The following is a 16369-nucleotide window of genomic DNA, read 5'->3' as shown; positions in this document are numbered from 1 at the left end:
GGGTTTCACCATGTTGACCAGGATGGTCTCGATCTCTTGACCTCGTGATCCACCCGCCTCGGCCTCCCAAAGTGCTGGGATTACAGGCTTGAGCCACCGCGCCCGGCTCGGGTTTGCACTTTTAATTAGACGTATTGATTTTTGGATCCAACCTGGCTAAGAGGGTCTTAACATTCCCCGCAGCTTGAATAAACTTTAGACAAGCTAAACTTAACTAAATAAACAAACTAAACAGGCTTCCTCCTGCCTCTTAGGCCTTTCTTCCTTTTTATTAAAGCATTTTATTTAGACAAATTTTCATTGTAAATTTTTTATCAGCCCCTTTGAGATGTAAATCTTTTTAAAAGCTTCTTGATAGTTTTACATCCCCGGACAGTCTTTCTCAAAGACCTGGAAGCCATCCCTTTGAAATGTAATCATCAAGAAAGACAGTATCCCTATCAACCAGTTCTGTGGAAGGTAGGAGCCTAACCTAGGCAGGCACCTTGCTTAAAGTGCTAAAAAGTTATTACAGCTTACTATTAATTATTATAATAGTACATACTTATAAATTCTACATTAATTGTTTATTTCTATTAAGCCTTATAAAAACTTAGGCTATTATTTCATAAAATATTACAGTTCAACAACTCATCTCAATTTCCCTGAGCCTTTTTGCTCTTACAATTGAGAGCATTTGAGAAAATAAAAGGACAATCCATCATCCATAATGTCATAATCCTACAAGCTATTTTTTCTATTATCCTTTTTTTCATAAACATGTATAATTTTAACTGAAAAAATGTAAAGTAAAACAAGAAAAATACGCTCTAGTTTGGAATATTAGCAAATGAGCAAAATGAAAAGTCCTGGAAACTACCTAGAGATATAAATCATCGTGCATGTGTTCATTTCTATAAACAGATGGAGCATCATCCAGTTTCCCAGTAGCCTACAAAGTGCCTGGTGCAGCAGCTTTGAAACTGTATTCCCTTAGCAGGGGTCTCGGACAGGTCTTCTGGGTCTCTTAGGGCAAGAGAGGAAAGGGGAATTGAGTGGCTGAGACAGGGAAGTGGGAAACGACTATATTAAGGCAACTTCACTGTTGGATGTCTTGCTTAAGGCTTCCTCCTAAGATATTTTTAAACAGGAGAGTGTCTATTATTACTGAAATAAAAGAGTGAGCGTATAGTTTTTAAAAGTATAAAAGCAGCATTCTAAATATAGAGCAACAGCCTAAAGCAGCACACATTCTTTAAAGTTTAAAATAAATAGTGCAGTTCAGAGAAAAAAAAAAGTAGGGCTAGGGTTATGGTTAGGGTTCAAAAAAAAAACCACAAAATAAGCAAAATAAATGTCAATCAAGAAAATACAATCATGGCATAGTGTGTACCACAGTACTCTAAATAGGTTATTATAGAACAAAATGTTCCAGTTTCTCACTATCCTCACCTCATAAGGCCTCTGCAGAGCTTATCCGAGGGCCTGCAGATGTTAGAAGGCAGAGGAGGCTGCGGAGGCAAGTCCCAGGCCCTCTACAACCTCATCTCACACTTGAGGATATTTCAGAGACTGGGAGGAGGGAAGGAATATTCAAACTTCATAGAAGTGGGCCCACCAGAAGGTGGCACCAAAGAAACTCAAAGACGGAGAGAATTAGGTAAACTGGATAGGACAAAGACACAAATAAATTTGGATTTGATCCAATCTAAGAGCTTTGGACTCAGGATGAGGCAAGAATGAACCTGGGTTGGATGGGTGTGTGTGTGTGTGTGTGTGTGTGTGTGTGTGTCTGTGTGTCTGTGTCTGTAGGTGGGTTTCATCATCCTGTCTGAGCTATTGAATCAATAGTTTTAAAAGTTCTGAATGAACTGAATTATTGCATCAATCTCATCTTTACATATTAACTGCTCTTAATTGCAAACTGCTACTTCTGATTTCTTCCATCTTTCCTCTTCCTTCATCTCATTTCTTCACATCCATTCCTTTTCAACACTCAGGTGCTGGTCAGTATGTTGTATTTCCCATTAATATCTACCCTGCAGCCACAATACATATGCACACACTTACACACAATTGCACCCTGATGGCCTCTGCTCAGGTCAGCAGGCAGGGGACAAAACTAAGTAACAGAATGACGCTTCCCCTCTGTCTTCCTAGTGCTCCAATCTCATTTGGACATCATAGCTTTAGAAAAGGTTGGAATTTCAAACAAAATGGACTTTACCCAACATATCAAAAAAGCAATTGATTTTAATATAATACAAAATAATACTTTAGGTGCCAGCACCACAATTAGATTGTGTTATAAAAACACAGGAATCAGAAGTTTTTATTTCCAACCAACCAAATAAATTGGCATCAAGCTAGTTTTTCCTTTGCAGGGGAACAAACAAAGACAGAGGCAATTAAATACTGTCCATAGGACTCACAGAAAAACTGAAAGCCTCAAAAGCAAGCCTTCTGTTTCTAAGTCTGTGGTATCATTCTCCTCCTGGGAGCCCCAAATATCTGTGAACTCCCTCCTCCACTCCCGGTTACAACATCCAAAAGTGAGTTTACTCAAAGAGCATTTGTGTAGAACGTTCACTACCTGTTTGGGGAGGAGAATATAAAGAATAAACTCCATAATCTCTGACGAGAAGCTCACACCCTGGAGAAGACACATATAGAAATGTGTAGTTCAAGCCAGTCACGTGCTCTGTAACAGGATAATTTTCCAAGTGCTAAGGAAGCCCTCAGAAAAGCAAAAACAAACAAACAAACAAAAACTCTATAGAAGCCTGGGAAGACTTTCCAGAGAAGCTGGCTTTAAAAGCTGGGCAGGCATTCTGTAGGTGGTGAAAGGGGGGTGCAAATTTTAGGCTGAGGAATTAGCAGGTGCCAAGAGCGTGGCAGGAAGACAAAGGGCATGGTTTTTGCGGAGCCCATGGGGTGGGTCTCCAGGGTTTCCTGTGAGCCACGTGGTAGTGAGACAGGATGGACCCCTTATGCCACATTTAGGAGTCTGAACTTGAGATTACGGTCTGGAAAGCCATGCATGGTTTTTAAACAAACATCTCATGTGAGTGCACTGGGGCTTTAGAAAGATGACTTGCTTCAGTATTTGGTCTGAAAAGAGGCTGGGGAACTGGCAGGCAGGCCACCACCATGGGTCAGGGACTGCTAACCGCAGACAGATTGTCTGCGATAGAGAAGCGGGGGCTGGGATTGCCTGGCAGACCGACTGCTCACATAGGAATAGAGCACAGGAAGGCCAAGTCCCGAGGTGCCTAGCCGTTATAAATTCATATTCAGGATGAGTCATGAACCATTGGAATTTTACATGAGGAGTCAGGCCGGAATGGGAATATGACACGTTCCATGTGAGATGCGTGGAACACACCATACGAGGTGAACCTGTAACAAAGACAGTCAAGGATGTTTGTAAACAGGGACTGGGGATGAGTAGACAGTCTAGAGCCAAAGACCCGGAGCCACCAGCATACCGATTCCAAGGTTCCATGACAATGGATGAAAGAACGCAGAACATCTAGTGGGGGCACCAGGGAAGAAATCCACCTGTTTCTCGGGAATTTCCAATATCTGGTGGTAGTAAACGGAAGAGAGAGAGGAGGACGAGGGAAAGAGAGAGACTGCGACCCAGCCATCTGAGTGTACTGGGAGAACTTGGAGGACGCGCCTGCGCCTCCGAGGGGCCGGCCTAGGCAAGCCTGAGGCAGGGAAGCGGGAGGACCGGGGAGCAGCCCTGGGTGAGGCCGTTTGGAATGGGGAGGTCTTAGGCCGGAGCGGCAGCCCCAGGACTGAGGGTGTCTGCAAAGTGGGGAATTGGTTAAAGTAACGCCTGTGGCTGCCACTAGTAGGTAAAAAAGCACCTCCCCTCTTCCCATTTGAGAGGAGGCAGCCAATGAAGAAGAGAATATGAAAGCTGCAGAAAGGTGAAGGGAGGGGTGGAAAGAACGGAGGGAGGGAACGGGGAGGAGGAGAAGGTGCAGCGGATAGGCTGTAAGCACAGGGGCAGGCGTGGGTGCCGGGGGAGCAGGGACGCAGCGCCTCCCCGACCTGCCCCGCGCGCCGCGGAAATTCCAGGCCGGGCCTCCCGCGCTCCCGGAGCCTCCTCCGCAGCCGCGGCTCCTCCCACTCCCGTCCCCGGGATCCCGCCCGAGCTTCCGGCGCTTCCAAACACACGGCCCGCGTCACCCGCCGCGCCCGCCCGGCAGCAAATCACAGCGCAGCAAATCGCAGTCCGAGCAACAGACGCTCCCTCTCCCCGCGCTGCTTAAGAGTCAGGGCGGGTCTGCGCGCTGCGGACTTCGGGGCTTCGCGGGGGGTCTCGCGGTGGCGCTTGGGACCCCGGCCGGTGCCCCGGCGACCCCCACAGCCCCGCAACTCTCTTTCCCGGCCGCTCCCCGCAGTCATTTTCCTAGTTCCTGCCCGCCTTTGCCTTGCTCTGGCTCCTGCCCCTAGCCTTCCTCCCGCCCCGCTCTCTCCTACGCTCCAGGGAAGACGGGACCCCCGTGGGAACCTGGGCACCTGCGTGCCTGCCCCGCCCGGTACCTAGGAGAGGCCCCCAATTCCTGCCGCTGCTGGTGCTGCCGCCGCCCGCCGCTGCCGCCGCTTCGACTATTCCTGCTTTGTAGATGCTTCGTCCGCCTTGGTTGAGGGCAGGGCTTCCGGCAGGTGACTCAACCTTCCCTGTGCCGGCCTGTGCAATCCCGGACTCCTAATCCGAGGCTGAGCCCGCTGGCCTGTGTGGATGTCTGTGGGTACTGGAGAGAGGGTCTGTCTGTCCCTGGTCCTCGGAGGGTCGTTGTGGAAGGCTTTGCTCAATAGGAGATTGGTTTGTTTTCCTGGGTTACTATGTTCAGTATTCGTGTTTCCGGTGTGTGTGTGCAAGAGCACTCGCAAAGTGAGGACTTAACTTTGAAAATTAACTAAGGGCAAAACGAGAGGGTTAAAATTGCTAACGTCAGCAGTTTCCAAGCTGTTTTGGCGTGACACCCATCAACACAAGTTTTGACACTCATCCCAATGGATCTCTATGAATTTATACCTAATAATGTGCTCAATACTAATGTATTCTAAATGCTATAAAGCATATAAATAAATTTAAATTTGGATTGGTAGCTATCATGGGGAAAAGGTCTCAGGAGGGAAATGGACTGATTTAAATGGAGTAGACAACATTGGTTCTACTTATTAAACCTTGACATTTGATTTTCAGTCTATATACGAATCACTCAAAGGTATGTGATTGGAATCCAATTAGTAATAATCTATCCTCTTGAAGTCAGTTTTTTAAAATAATTTAATTTTTATCATTTCAACAGTTTGAAGCCCACCGAACCTATCCTTTTTGGAAGATTTTTATGAAGGTTAGAAACCTACATTTCCAAGTTTTTAAAGTGTTCTTATATGAGAATGTTAACATTTTTAAATAACAAAGTCATACAATTATGGAAAAATATCCCAAGAGGGGTTCTCAAAATGATGACCGTAGACACTTTTAAAAAACAGTTAATTTTTCATTCATGGAAAAGATGGACATTTACCTGAAAGACATTCAATTGTATTTTTTTCAGAAACATTTGCTAGGTGTTCCACTACTGACAACAGCTTATCATCGCAGAAAAGGTCAGCACAGGAGGGAAGAGTAGCCTTTACAAAAGAAAAAAAAAATGCAAATATGTAATTAATTCTTTTTTTAAAGTACACTTATATGAGATAAAAAGCAAGTCAGCATTTTTGAAAAGACTGATGGCTGCTTTCCTGCTTATTACAAAATATTATAAAAGTTCTGCTATTTAACATCCTAGGTTTTTGTTTTTTAAAACTGCAGTGATACCATCTGGTCGCAAGCATTCCTTGCAATATCTCGCTGAAAGCAAAGACACAAGAATGCTTCTCTCAACCCTATATTTTATGAAACATGCTTCTCAGTGTCTGTGTAGAGGTTCAAAGAGCCAAGTTTCAATTCAAACTCAGTTATCCCAGATATCAAAGTCTGTGCTGCTCTGCTTCCAGATGGGAACTGGACAGGCTAAATAGGAGTCAGTGATAAACATGGACACTCAAGTTTAGAGCCTCACAGAACAATTTTGAAAAGTAATCCTTGCCTCTTCAGGTTTATATTAGACCCCTACTATTTAAAGCGTTCTTACTCTAGAAAGTCTTTCAAAAATCTCAGCCCTAACATGTCTTTGACTGAACATGATTGGGATAAAGAGTACACGGATTCGTTCTCAGGGTCTCAAGGCAAGTGGTGGTGAAGGGAAGGTCTTAATCTGAAACATCCGTATCTCCAGGGTTTTCACTCTACTCCCAGTATGCAGGAGTAGCCAACTGTCCACTTGACTAGGCCTAGCTTATCCTAACCATCTGTTTTGTTGTAGTAGTAGTAGTAGTTGTTGTTGTTGTTGTTGTTGCTGTTTTTAAATTGAGACGGAGTCTTGCTCTGTCACTAGGCTGGAGTGCAGTGGTGCAATCTCAGCTCACTGCAACTTCCACCTCCTGCTAACTCTCTGTTTTAAGGAAGGAAGTAGACCTCCTCCTTCCCAGGACATAAGTATATGAATTACCTTCACTCCTGCATCCTTAATCTCTTCACTGTTTTGCAAAGTCTTAGGGTGCAAATATGCTTTCACAGTCTTTTTTTTTTTTTGAGACAGGCTCTGTTGCCGGGCTGGAGTGCAGTGACGCAATCTCGGCTCACTACAACCTCCACCTCCTGGGCTCAAGCAATTCCCCTGCCTCAGCCTCCCGAGTAGCTGGGACTGCAGGTGCCTGCCACCACACCCAGCTAATTTTTGTATTTTTAGTAAAGACAGGGTTTCATCATGTTGACCAGGATGGTCTCGATCTCTTGACCTCATGATCTGCCCACCTTGACTTCCTAAAGTGCTGGGATTACAGGCCTGAGCCACTGCACCCCGACCCATTTTTTTTTAATAAAAAGTGTACACACACTGGGGTATGTTGGGGGACAGGAGGCTAGGGGAGGGACAGTGGGGGTTGGGGAGGTTGTGGAGGGATAACACTGGGAGAAATGCCTGATGTAGGTGACGGGGAGATAGAGACAGCAAACCACCATGGTATGTGTGTACCTGTTCAACAGTCCTGCAAGATCTGCACATGTACCCGAGAACTTAAAAGTACAATTTTAAAAATTCACATCTGCAAAAAAAAAAAAAAATTGAATTATTTAAAAAAGTTCTGTTATCATTAAATAGCCAAAAATACATTAAACTTTCCCTTAAAAAGTGTACTCATAGACTGTTGTCCTTTTATCAACATTGATTCACTTTGACTCCATTGCAGTTAGACGTCCATCCAAACATTTTCCGAAAGTGCAGCTGATAAGGACACTAATTGTCTTCTAATTGCCTTGGCCAGAAGATATGTCCCAGGTCTTATTTCATTTGTTTGTTGGCGACCTTTAGCCCTTTCCTGTTTGACCTTTCCAGGCTATCCAGAGCACCCTTCCCTTCTTTCCTGAATCCTTTGCTTGGTATCCAGATTCCTTTCCTCCCATTCTAAACCCTCTTCTTTTCACTATAACATGATCTTCTTGTATGACCTCCCCTATGTCCACAGGTTCATATTTCAACTGTTAACTTATTTCTTCAAAATCTCTAACCTGTCTCTTGAGCCATAGATGTTACCTGTGTACCACTGGACATCTCTCAGAAACCTGGGTTTGTCCCTCCCCAGTTCTCTTAACTAAATGATCAAAAGTCCTGTTATTTCTTTCCATACTCTCTGCCATCCATACTCTCTCTCCCGCCTCTGTCATGTCTAATGTCTCTCCTACACCATTAATTTCCCTGCCTTCAGTTCTGATCCATGCCAACCTATTGTCTACTCTGAAGTTCAAGTAAACATTTCAATTCTAATTATTTTATACCTCAGTTTGAAGTCCTTTATAACCTCTTATCCAAAAAAAAAAAATTATAAACTATTGAGCAAGGACTTAAGCCTCTTAAAGTCTTGATTTCTCTCTTCTTTTCTTTAGAGCCATAATAAAGTATTTACATTCCTTCACATCCTGTACTCATATACATGGGATTCCTGGCATGCAAGCTTGTCTTTCAAAATTCAGTTCAAATAATGTCTCCTGCAGGATGCTTTCACAGAGCTCTCCAGTTTTGGAATTCTGCTTTTAAAGATCCACATTCCCACTCTGCACCCCAAACCAGTGAAGTAAAGATATCTTGGGGGAGGGAACCAGGCAGCAGTATTTGTAAAGCTCACTTGGTGATTTCCCTGTGGACTCTCCTCAATAATTCTTGGTGCAGGATTTACCCCTGTCTTTTCTCCATGGCTTTGAAACCCTCTCTAGTGGCTACAGACTAACATTTGAACTGTGTGCAAACTTACCTGCTCTGCCAGTTGAAAATGCCAAGGTCACTTTTCCCTTATGCATCAATTTCTCCTTGTTGATCAGTACTAGACTCAGACTTTGGGCCACACTTGATCCATCCACTCCGTTTCCTCTGACCAGCAAAACAGATTAAAAGATGAAAAATGATTTTTTCCTTCATGAAACTTCCAACAAATGCTTGTTGGTTTGAAGTCCTTTACGAAGGACATAATATGGTCACTGAGAGTTTGGTTGTAAACATGAATATCCCATACAGGAAACACAGTGCATGCAGGTGCAGAGGGGCACAAGATGGCACCATGATTTTGGAAAACCATGATATATCTTGCAGTGGTACAGATAGCGGGAGTGAGGCACTGCAAGAGAGTGTCTGATATGTCCACAGAGCCACGTCATGAAGGGCCATGTCGAATGTGTTGGTGGGGTTTCTTCGTTACCTTGTAGACTATGGGGAAACACGAGGATTTTAAGCTGGGGAGAAATGTAGTCATATTTGTATTTACAAAGGTCCCCCTGGCTGCATCATGGAGTATATGGCAGGAGGCTACCATTGCCTGCAGTGAGGTGTTAGGGACACAGCATGGTTGAGAGATGAAGCAAGCTGAAATGTGTGGATAACCCCCCATAGAGTACCTAGGAAGGAGAGCTCAGCAGAATCCTGGCACAATTAAGGCCCGAAGAATATCTCAGTTTATAGTGTTACTACTCAGTTATTTCCTTCTATATAATCCTTTATATAATCAATCATAAATTAGCTTATAGAATTAGGGCTTGGAGAATATCTCAGTTTATAGTGTTACTACTTAGTTATTTCTCTTTATATAATCCTCTATATATAATCATGTTCATAGAATGAGTGCCTAAAGAAAATCTTACCACTCAGTTATTTCCATATATATATGTGTGTGTGTGTGTGTGTGTGTGTGTGTGTGTGTATGTATATATATGTATATATCTTAGTTCCTAATCGGAGGAATGCCTAGAGTAGACATAGTACAGAGCATGAATTAAGGAATAAGCAGCTTATGGTGAGAGGAATGCCTAGAGCAGACACAGTGCAGAGCATGATTTAAGGGAAAACAGTTATACCAGGACAAGAATCCATGGCCCAGGCGGCAGCATTCAGTATCGTAAAGATACCCGCTGTATGGCAGGCTTGGGTCAAGAGCCACTCTTCCTGATAAAGGAGTTGTAATACCTTGCTCCAGTTCTTGTGGAAGGCTGCCCCCAGACCGGCAATTGCACCTTGGTGACTGTGAACTTTATCAGCTCTTGTTACTGTGCTGCTCAAAAGCATCTTCCTATAGAATTCATTGGAAGCTGCCAGCAGGTGGCGGTAACCCTGACTGCTATGTCATTGCTGTGTGATTTAAAGCATCCTCCTATACATCTTAGAAGTAGCCCATAGATAGAGATATTGCACACTGCACCCTCTTTACTGCGCACAGCCCACCTCCATGCCTCGGTGACCTAATGGGGGTTGACCCCTTACTGCACATGGCCCTTGCCCCGATGACCTAATGGGAATGGATCCCTTGCTGTGCACTGTCCATCTCCTAGCCTAGGTGACCTAACGGGGGTGGACCCCTTGTTTTATTGCTCACGATCCTATCATTATCCTTAAAAATGATTTCACTCACTGCCCTGCCCCCTAACCTATACACAATAATTACATACGCTTCTGGACATTAGGGGCCTCTCCTGACTCCACTTATAGGTGGCATGGCCACCCTGAGCCCAGCTGTGTTTTCCTTGTACTTCTGTGTCCTGTCTCTTTATTTCTCAAATCCTGTGCCTCAGCACAGCATAAGGGACACCCCACGACCCTGTGGGGCCCTCAGGCCTACATCAATGAAGTGAAGGCAGGGAAAATGGAGAGGAGGACATGGCCTTGAGGAATTTCAGGACACAAATTTGGTATCACTTCTTGGGCCATGAAAGGAAGAGGGAGCCAGAAGAATCAAAGATGAATCCAAGAATGAACAAATCTGATTTTTGGAATAATGCAGTGAAATGTGGAACTGGTCTGTTTTCCTAGGTAAGGAATTTGTCTGCAAGTCTATATTCATGAGGATCAGTTGGATTAATTTTCTGAGTGTGGACAACTTAAACGCTGAATCCTAAAGGGAAACCCATCAGAGTGACTACAGCCCAATTTCAGAGTGAGCCTGAACAAGCTCCCCACTCATGAAGCCTTCCCCCTGGCCCACTAGGAAGGTGGCAGGTACCTGATAAGAAGGTTTCAGACTGTATCATTTGGTGTCTCAGAAACTGTACTCAGCTTCATCTTCTGTCTTTTTGCCTTATACCTAACTTTTCATCTCTTCAATCAGTACTAGGGAGTATCTGCTGATTCTCAACTCCTGACTCAACCTTGACCTAGTTTTGGCTGACTTCCTTGGCTCCTGACTTTGTGGCCCTCAGAAAGGGCCTACACCTACCTAGGCTAGTCTCGGGTTGAGCTACCAGTGTCTCCAAATTAGACTTCCACTTGTCAAAAAGGAAGTAGAGTGCAGACATAGTTGGAATTTCCTAACATGTTTTGAGATCCCTGTGCTTCTTATTGTTAAATGAACAAATACTCCACCTTAAAGAGGCTTATGGAGTGGGGCACAGTAGCTCATGCCTGAATCCCAGCACTTTGGGAGGCTGAGGCAAGCAGATCACCTGAGGTCAGGAGGTCCAGACCAGCCTGGCTAACATGGTGAAACCCCATCTCTACTAAAAATACAAAAATGAGCCGGGCATGGTGGCAGGTGCCTGTAATCCCAGCTACTAGGTGGGACTGAAACAGGAGAGCTGCTTGAACCTAGGGAGACAGAGGTTGCAGTGAGCTGAGATCTCACCATTGCACTCCAGCTGGGCAATAGAGTGAGACTCTGTCTCAAAAAAAAAAAAAAAAAAAAAAAGTCTCACAAGACTTCCAAAATGTCCCTCTGTGACTGACCATATTCTCCAGCCACTGTTACTTACTTCATACGTGCCCGGCCACACCTCTCAGTCCCCCATGAGGTTCCCAGCAAGCTTCCCGGGTTCTGAAAAAGTGTTAGGTAAAAAAACAACAACAACAACAACAAAAACAAAACACACTTGTTTCTGCTAATTAATGCTAGAGAAACAGAGGTAGCATCGTAAAGTGAAAGCATTTGAAAGAACCATATTATTGACGAGGTTCCTTATATTTTGTAGGGGAGGATGGTGAAATAGAGATAGTTTGTGTGATTTTCCCAGAGTCCCATGAAGAATTAATGGGAGAATTGAGACTACAGTCAGGTATGACCACATTCTCAGAGAACTGCTTTTTCTGCCACACCCTGCAGTAATAATATTGCCACAAAACAATTGGGACAGTGTTTCACATATTCAGTGATGGACGAATAGTTTAATTATAATGAATAAATGTCAGCAAAAATTAATCCAATTGTGATAACACTTAAGGAATGGCATGTTCACTCTCTAGGAGAAGTTGGGCTAAATGGTGAAATGGAGTGTCCCTGTCTGTGATCTGTGGTGCTGTGTTGCTGTAGGGAAATTCCTATTTTTAAGTTGAAATGTGTTCTGCCTGCATTAGTGCCGATTCTTTTGATACCAGCGTGCGTATCCTATCGGGTACATTCAATGTTCGCAAATGCATTCTCTTTTCAGTTTTCCCACCACTTCTCTCTATTCAAACAATTAAAACCTTCTTGAATATTATTTGGTTACTCCTTTGAGTTAATGAATCATTTTATAGGGTCTACTTCTGTCATTTTTCATTAACATTCCCCAGACAAATGAGTACTGCTTACTAACAGCACAATCCTAAATTCAAGCAGACTACTGAGTTATAAAGTAGATATCCAGATCATCCAAAATATACTGGCTGTGGTTTGGGTATGGATTTTTGTCTCCACCGAAACTTACATTACAATTTAGTCCCTGGCATGCCAGTGTTGTACTTAGAGGTGTCTGCGTCATATGGGTGGATTCCTTGTGAAAGCCTCAGTTCTCCTGGTAGTGAGTTAGAACTCGCTCTCAAGGAATGCATTAATTCTGCCAAGAGTGGGATGTTATACAGTAAGTTTCCTCCCATGTTTGGTCCCTCTTCTCATGTGCCTGCACCCCCTTTGACCTTCTCCACCGTGTTTTGACACAGCACAGGAGCCCTCTCCAGAAGCCTGGGGATGCCAGTGCCATACTTCTCGTGTAGTCTGCAGAACATGAGCCAAATAAGCCTCCTTTCTTTATAAACTACCCAGCCTCAGCTATTCCTGTATAGCAACACAACACAGACTAAGACAATGCTTATATTAAAGTGTCTTGATTATTACCAAGACAAATGTAAGCAATGAAACATAAATGTTGTAGAGCGTCTGCTGACCAAGGGTATGGAGAACTCAGTGGACCTTAATGTGAAAAGCGTTACATTAATATGCCTGGTATTGCATTCCAAAGAACTTATAAAAGAAAAAGGTCTCCTGCTATGACATTGCCTGGAAACTGCCATTAATCCCTTATTAGTGAATTGTCAGTATCTCCGACAATTTCAAGGGTTTTAAAGGGAAGTATTCAGTGACAAAGAGTTTGAAGGCAATTGGAAAGTCTCTTTGGTTTCTAAATGTATCTTTTTGTGCTTGGATTGAACGTGTGCAGATAGGAAAGTTGAATGGCAGATCCCTGATATCTTCTCAGATTTTAGTTTAGCAATAGAGTTACCATTGATTGTTGAAACAGTGTAAGTTCATATCAATTGTTCTAGTGCCCTGCCTAATTCAGCATTAATCTCAGAATTCTCTGTTTTTAATGAAGTAGTTATTCTAATATCTGCATTCCCCCAAGCCAGGATGGGTTTGGTAGACCCGCATGGTGGACTTCAAACTTCTACCCCACTCTTTCATAACAGTGTGAGAGATGCTTATTCAGTTATATCAGGCAGTGTTCACTCTGCAAACAAAAACTACATCAGAGATTTGAAGAGAGGAGAATATAGAGAATTGTTAAGTAATAGATTTTTAAAAAACTGTAATGGGAGCAGATGTAGAAGGTACAAAAGAGAAACTGCCACTTCATGTCTTGGGGTAAGTGGACAAAAAGAACTAAGGACTTAGGAAAAGACATATGCTAGGGACTGTAATATGTCCTCACAAAATTTTTATGTAAAATCTCTATCCCCTAAGATGATGGCATTTGGAGATAGGGCGTTTGGGAGTTGATTGCGGTAAAATAAAGTCAGGAGAGTTAGGCCCTCTTGAAGGAATTAGTGGCATTAAAAGAAGAAGAAGAGAGAAACTGCTCTCTCTGCCATGTGAGGACCTAGCTAAAAGGAGGCCTTCTAGAAGCCAGGAAAAGAGCTGTCATCAGAAACCAAATCTCCTGGTACCCTGATCTTGGACTTCCCAGCCTCCAAAATGCTGAGAAATGCCAGTTGTTTAAACTCTCTAGTCTATGGTATTTTATTTTTATTTTCTGAGATAGAGTCTCACTCTGGTGCCCAGGCTGGAGTGCAGTGGCATGATCTCAGTTCACTGCAACCTCTACCTCCTGGGCGAAAGCGATTCTCCTGGCTCAGCCTCCTGAGTAGCTGGAACAACAGGCAGGTGCCACCATGCCCAGTTAATTTTTTAGGTTTTTGTTTTTGTTTGTATTTTTAGTAGAGATAGGGTTTCACCGTGTTGGCCAGGATGATCTCGAACTCCTGACCTCAGGTAATCTGCCCATCTAAGCCTCCCAAAGTGCTGGGATTACAGGTGTAATCCATTAAATATGGATGATAACTAATGAATCTGTCTCTCTTTTCCTGATCCTCTCCAGAATCCTTCATTTCAAGGATAGCATGTAAGAAATTCGCTGATAAAACATTGTATGCTTGGTCACAAGCAGCTAGAGAAAGTAAACTATTTCTGGCCAGGCACAGTAGCTCACGCCTGTAATCCCAGCATTTTGGGAGGCCCAGGCAGGTGGATCATGAGGTCAAGAGATTGAGACCATTCTGATCAATAAGGTGAAACCCCATCTCTAATAAAAATACAAAATTAGCTGGATGTGGTGGTGTGTACCTGTAGTCTCAGCCACTTGGGAGGCTGATGCAGGAGAACTGCTTGAACCCAGGAGCTGGAGGTTGCAGAGAACTGAGATCACACCACTGTGCTCCAGCCTGGGTGACAGAGCAATACTCTGTGTCAAGAAGGAAAAAAAGAGAGAAAGAGAGAGAGAGGGAGAGAGGGAGGGAGGGAGGGAAGCAAGGAGGGAGGAAGGGAGGGAGAAAACTACTTCTGAAATCAACGCTAGCATTGGTGTGAGAGGAATTTTATGCTGCATTCCCCAACAGCCACTAGATGTGCCAATCAGATGTGCCTGTTCCATGCTATGGCCTGCAAATATCAGGTCAACATCAGCTTGTGCAGAAAACCCAGAGGACTGGAAACCTCCCTCCAGTCCTCTGCCCCCTCCATCTCCTTCAACACAGAAGCTTCAAATCAGGAAAGGAAAGGCCACCTTTCATATGCAGAACCACATCAGCTTCTGGAGGAGACTGTGCAAGCACAGCCTCTGTCTTCTCAGCCTCCAAACCATCCCCTGCTTTGGACCCCTCCTTTGCAACTGTGGCCCTGCAGCCCTCTTTGAAAAGAGGAATGCAAAAGCCTTATAGTTCCCGTTTATTGATGCATAGAAGGAGCAAAGGCTCTCGGGGCTCCATCCAGGACTCCTGGAGAAGGTAGAAACACTTGCTGAGTTCATGGAGCCCAGATGCACCTGACCTGAGGTCCATATTCCAAGTGCTCATCCCTGGGTCCAGGATGATGTGCTTTTGGTACCGGAAGTTTCTGAGTCGCACTTTTCCAATGGGAGAATAGCCAGAGAAATCCGACTTCATGTTAAAGGGAGTCAGGTTTCTGGTCCATTCTCCTCCTGCACTGTGGTGACAGCTGCCCTTCTGGTAGGTGCTGATACAGGCAAGTTTCACAATAACAACAGGAAGAGATTACCTGTGGCTCTCCTGGATGTACCAGGCTTGTTTGAGTAATTTTCCAGTTTTTTGCATTACCAGACATTGGATCCATATTCTACCTTGTTGCTAGCTACAAGAACTTATTAAAGTTACTTATCTGAGTCTCAGATTCCTCACGAGTTTATTATCCCTGAGGATTAAATAATCTATGTAAAATGTTCAATGGAGTAAACATCTCTGAAGAGGTGAGATCAACTTTTTCCTAGAATTCAATTCTAAATGGAATTCACTTTGTGGATACTTACAAGAAACACTACATAGTGTAATGGAAATGTCTTAGTGCAATTTCACAAAAGACGTGGAATCATTATTTGGGAGGTTGGACCTTTCGCTGAAGGGTAGTTGTTTTGATCATCTCATATTCACCTTGTTGGTGAAGGAGGGATCTCCCCCACTAAATAGTAGGAGATAAACAGACACACAGCATGAGACAGGGACAGATGAAGTTGGCTGCCATTTATTAGTCACATCTGCTCACAGCCCAGGAGGGAGGACACCACATGCCCTACAGGGTCACAGGAGAGCTGCATTTGGGAACAGAGTGAACCAGCAGGGGCTGTGGGAGGCCGGCTTTGCACTACAAGAGGAAGAGATGAACCCAGGCTCCTCCAGATGTGACAGGCTTGTTTGAATAATTTTCTAGGCTGGTGGGGAATTGAGCCAGGTTGAGACCCAGGTGGGGTACAGCTGACTGGCTGATTGGAGAGCTAAGAAAAGTGAGGAGCCTTCCTGCTCAGTGGGTGAATAGGGTGCACATATCTAACAAGAGCAGAGGACCACACTGCCAGGCCTTTGAGACACTGAGAAGCCCACAGATGTCAAGCTGCACAGGGATTTCAGGCCTTACAAGACAGAAATAAAATATTGAGTGATAACCCTTCAGATACAACAGGAAACATTCATATTCATTTCTCTAGGAACAATATGCATATTGTTTTTCTCTGATTTATGATTTACATGGCTAAAGCCTGATTACATTATATTTCTATAACAGATAAAACCATTATCATTCATTTTCATAA

General features: G+C 43.9%; 1 protein-coding gene across 2 annotated transcripts in view; it reads right to left on the bottom strand.

The window, feature by feature from the left end:
- LOC108304619 (serpin B8) overlaps positions 1-4633 on the bottom strand; it is a 15573-nt gene extending 10940 nt beyond the window's left edge. The window contains exon 1 of one of the 2 annotated variants that reach the window (XM_017528881.2): positions 4537-4633. The gene's annotated coding sequence lies outside the window, so the exon portion shown is untranslated. Of the gene's footprint in view, positions 1-4040; positions 4137-4536 lie in introns of those variants that run through there. The other variant, XM_037738635.1, reaches the window with a different exon arrangement.
- Positions 4634-16369: the final 11736 nt, after the last annotated feature.

Source organism: Cebus imitator, unplaced genomic scaffold (genome assembly GCF_001604975.1).
Source record: "Cebus imitator isolate Cc_AM_T3 unplaced genomic scaffold, Cebus_imitator-1.0 Scaffold55, whole genome shotgun sequence".
Taxonomy (NCBI): Eukaryota; Metazoa; Chordata; class Mammalia; order Primates; family Cebidae; genus Cebus; species Cebus imitator.
Note: the sequence above shows the minus strand (reverse complement) of the source record. Positions and strands in the feature narration are given on the sequence as shown.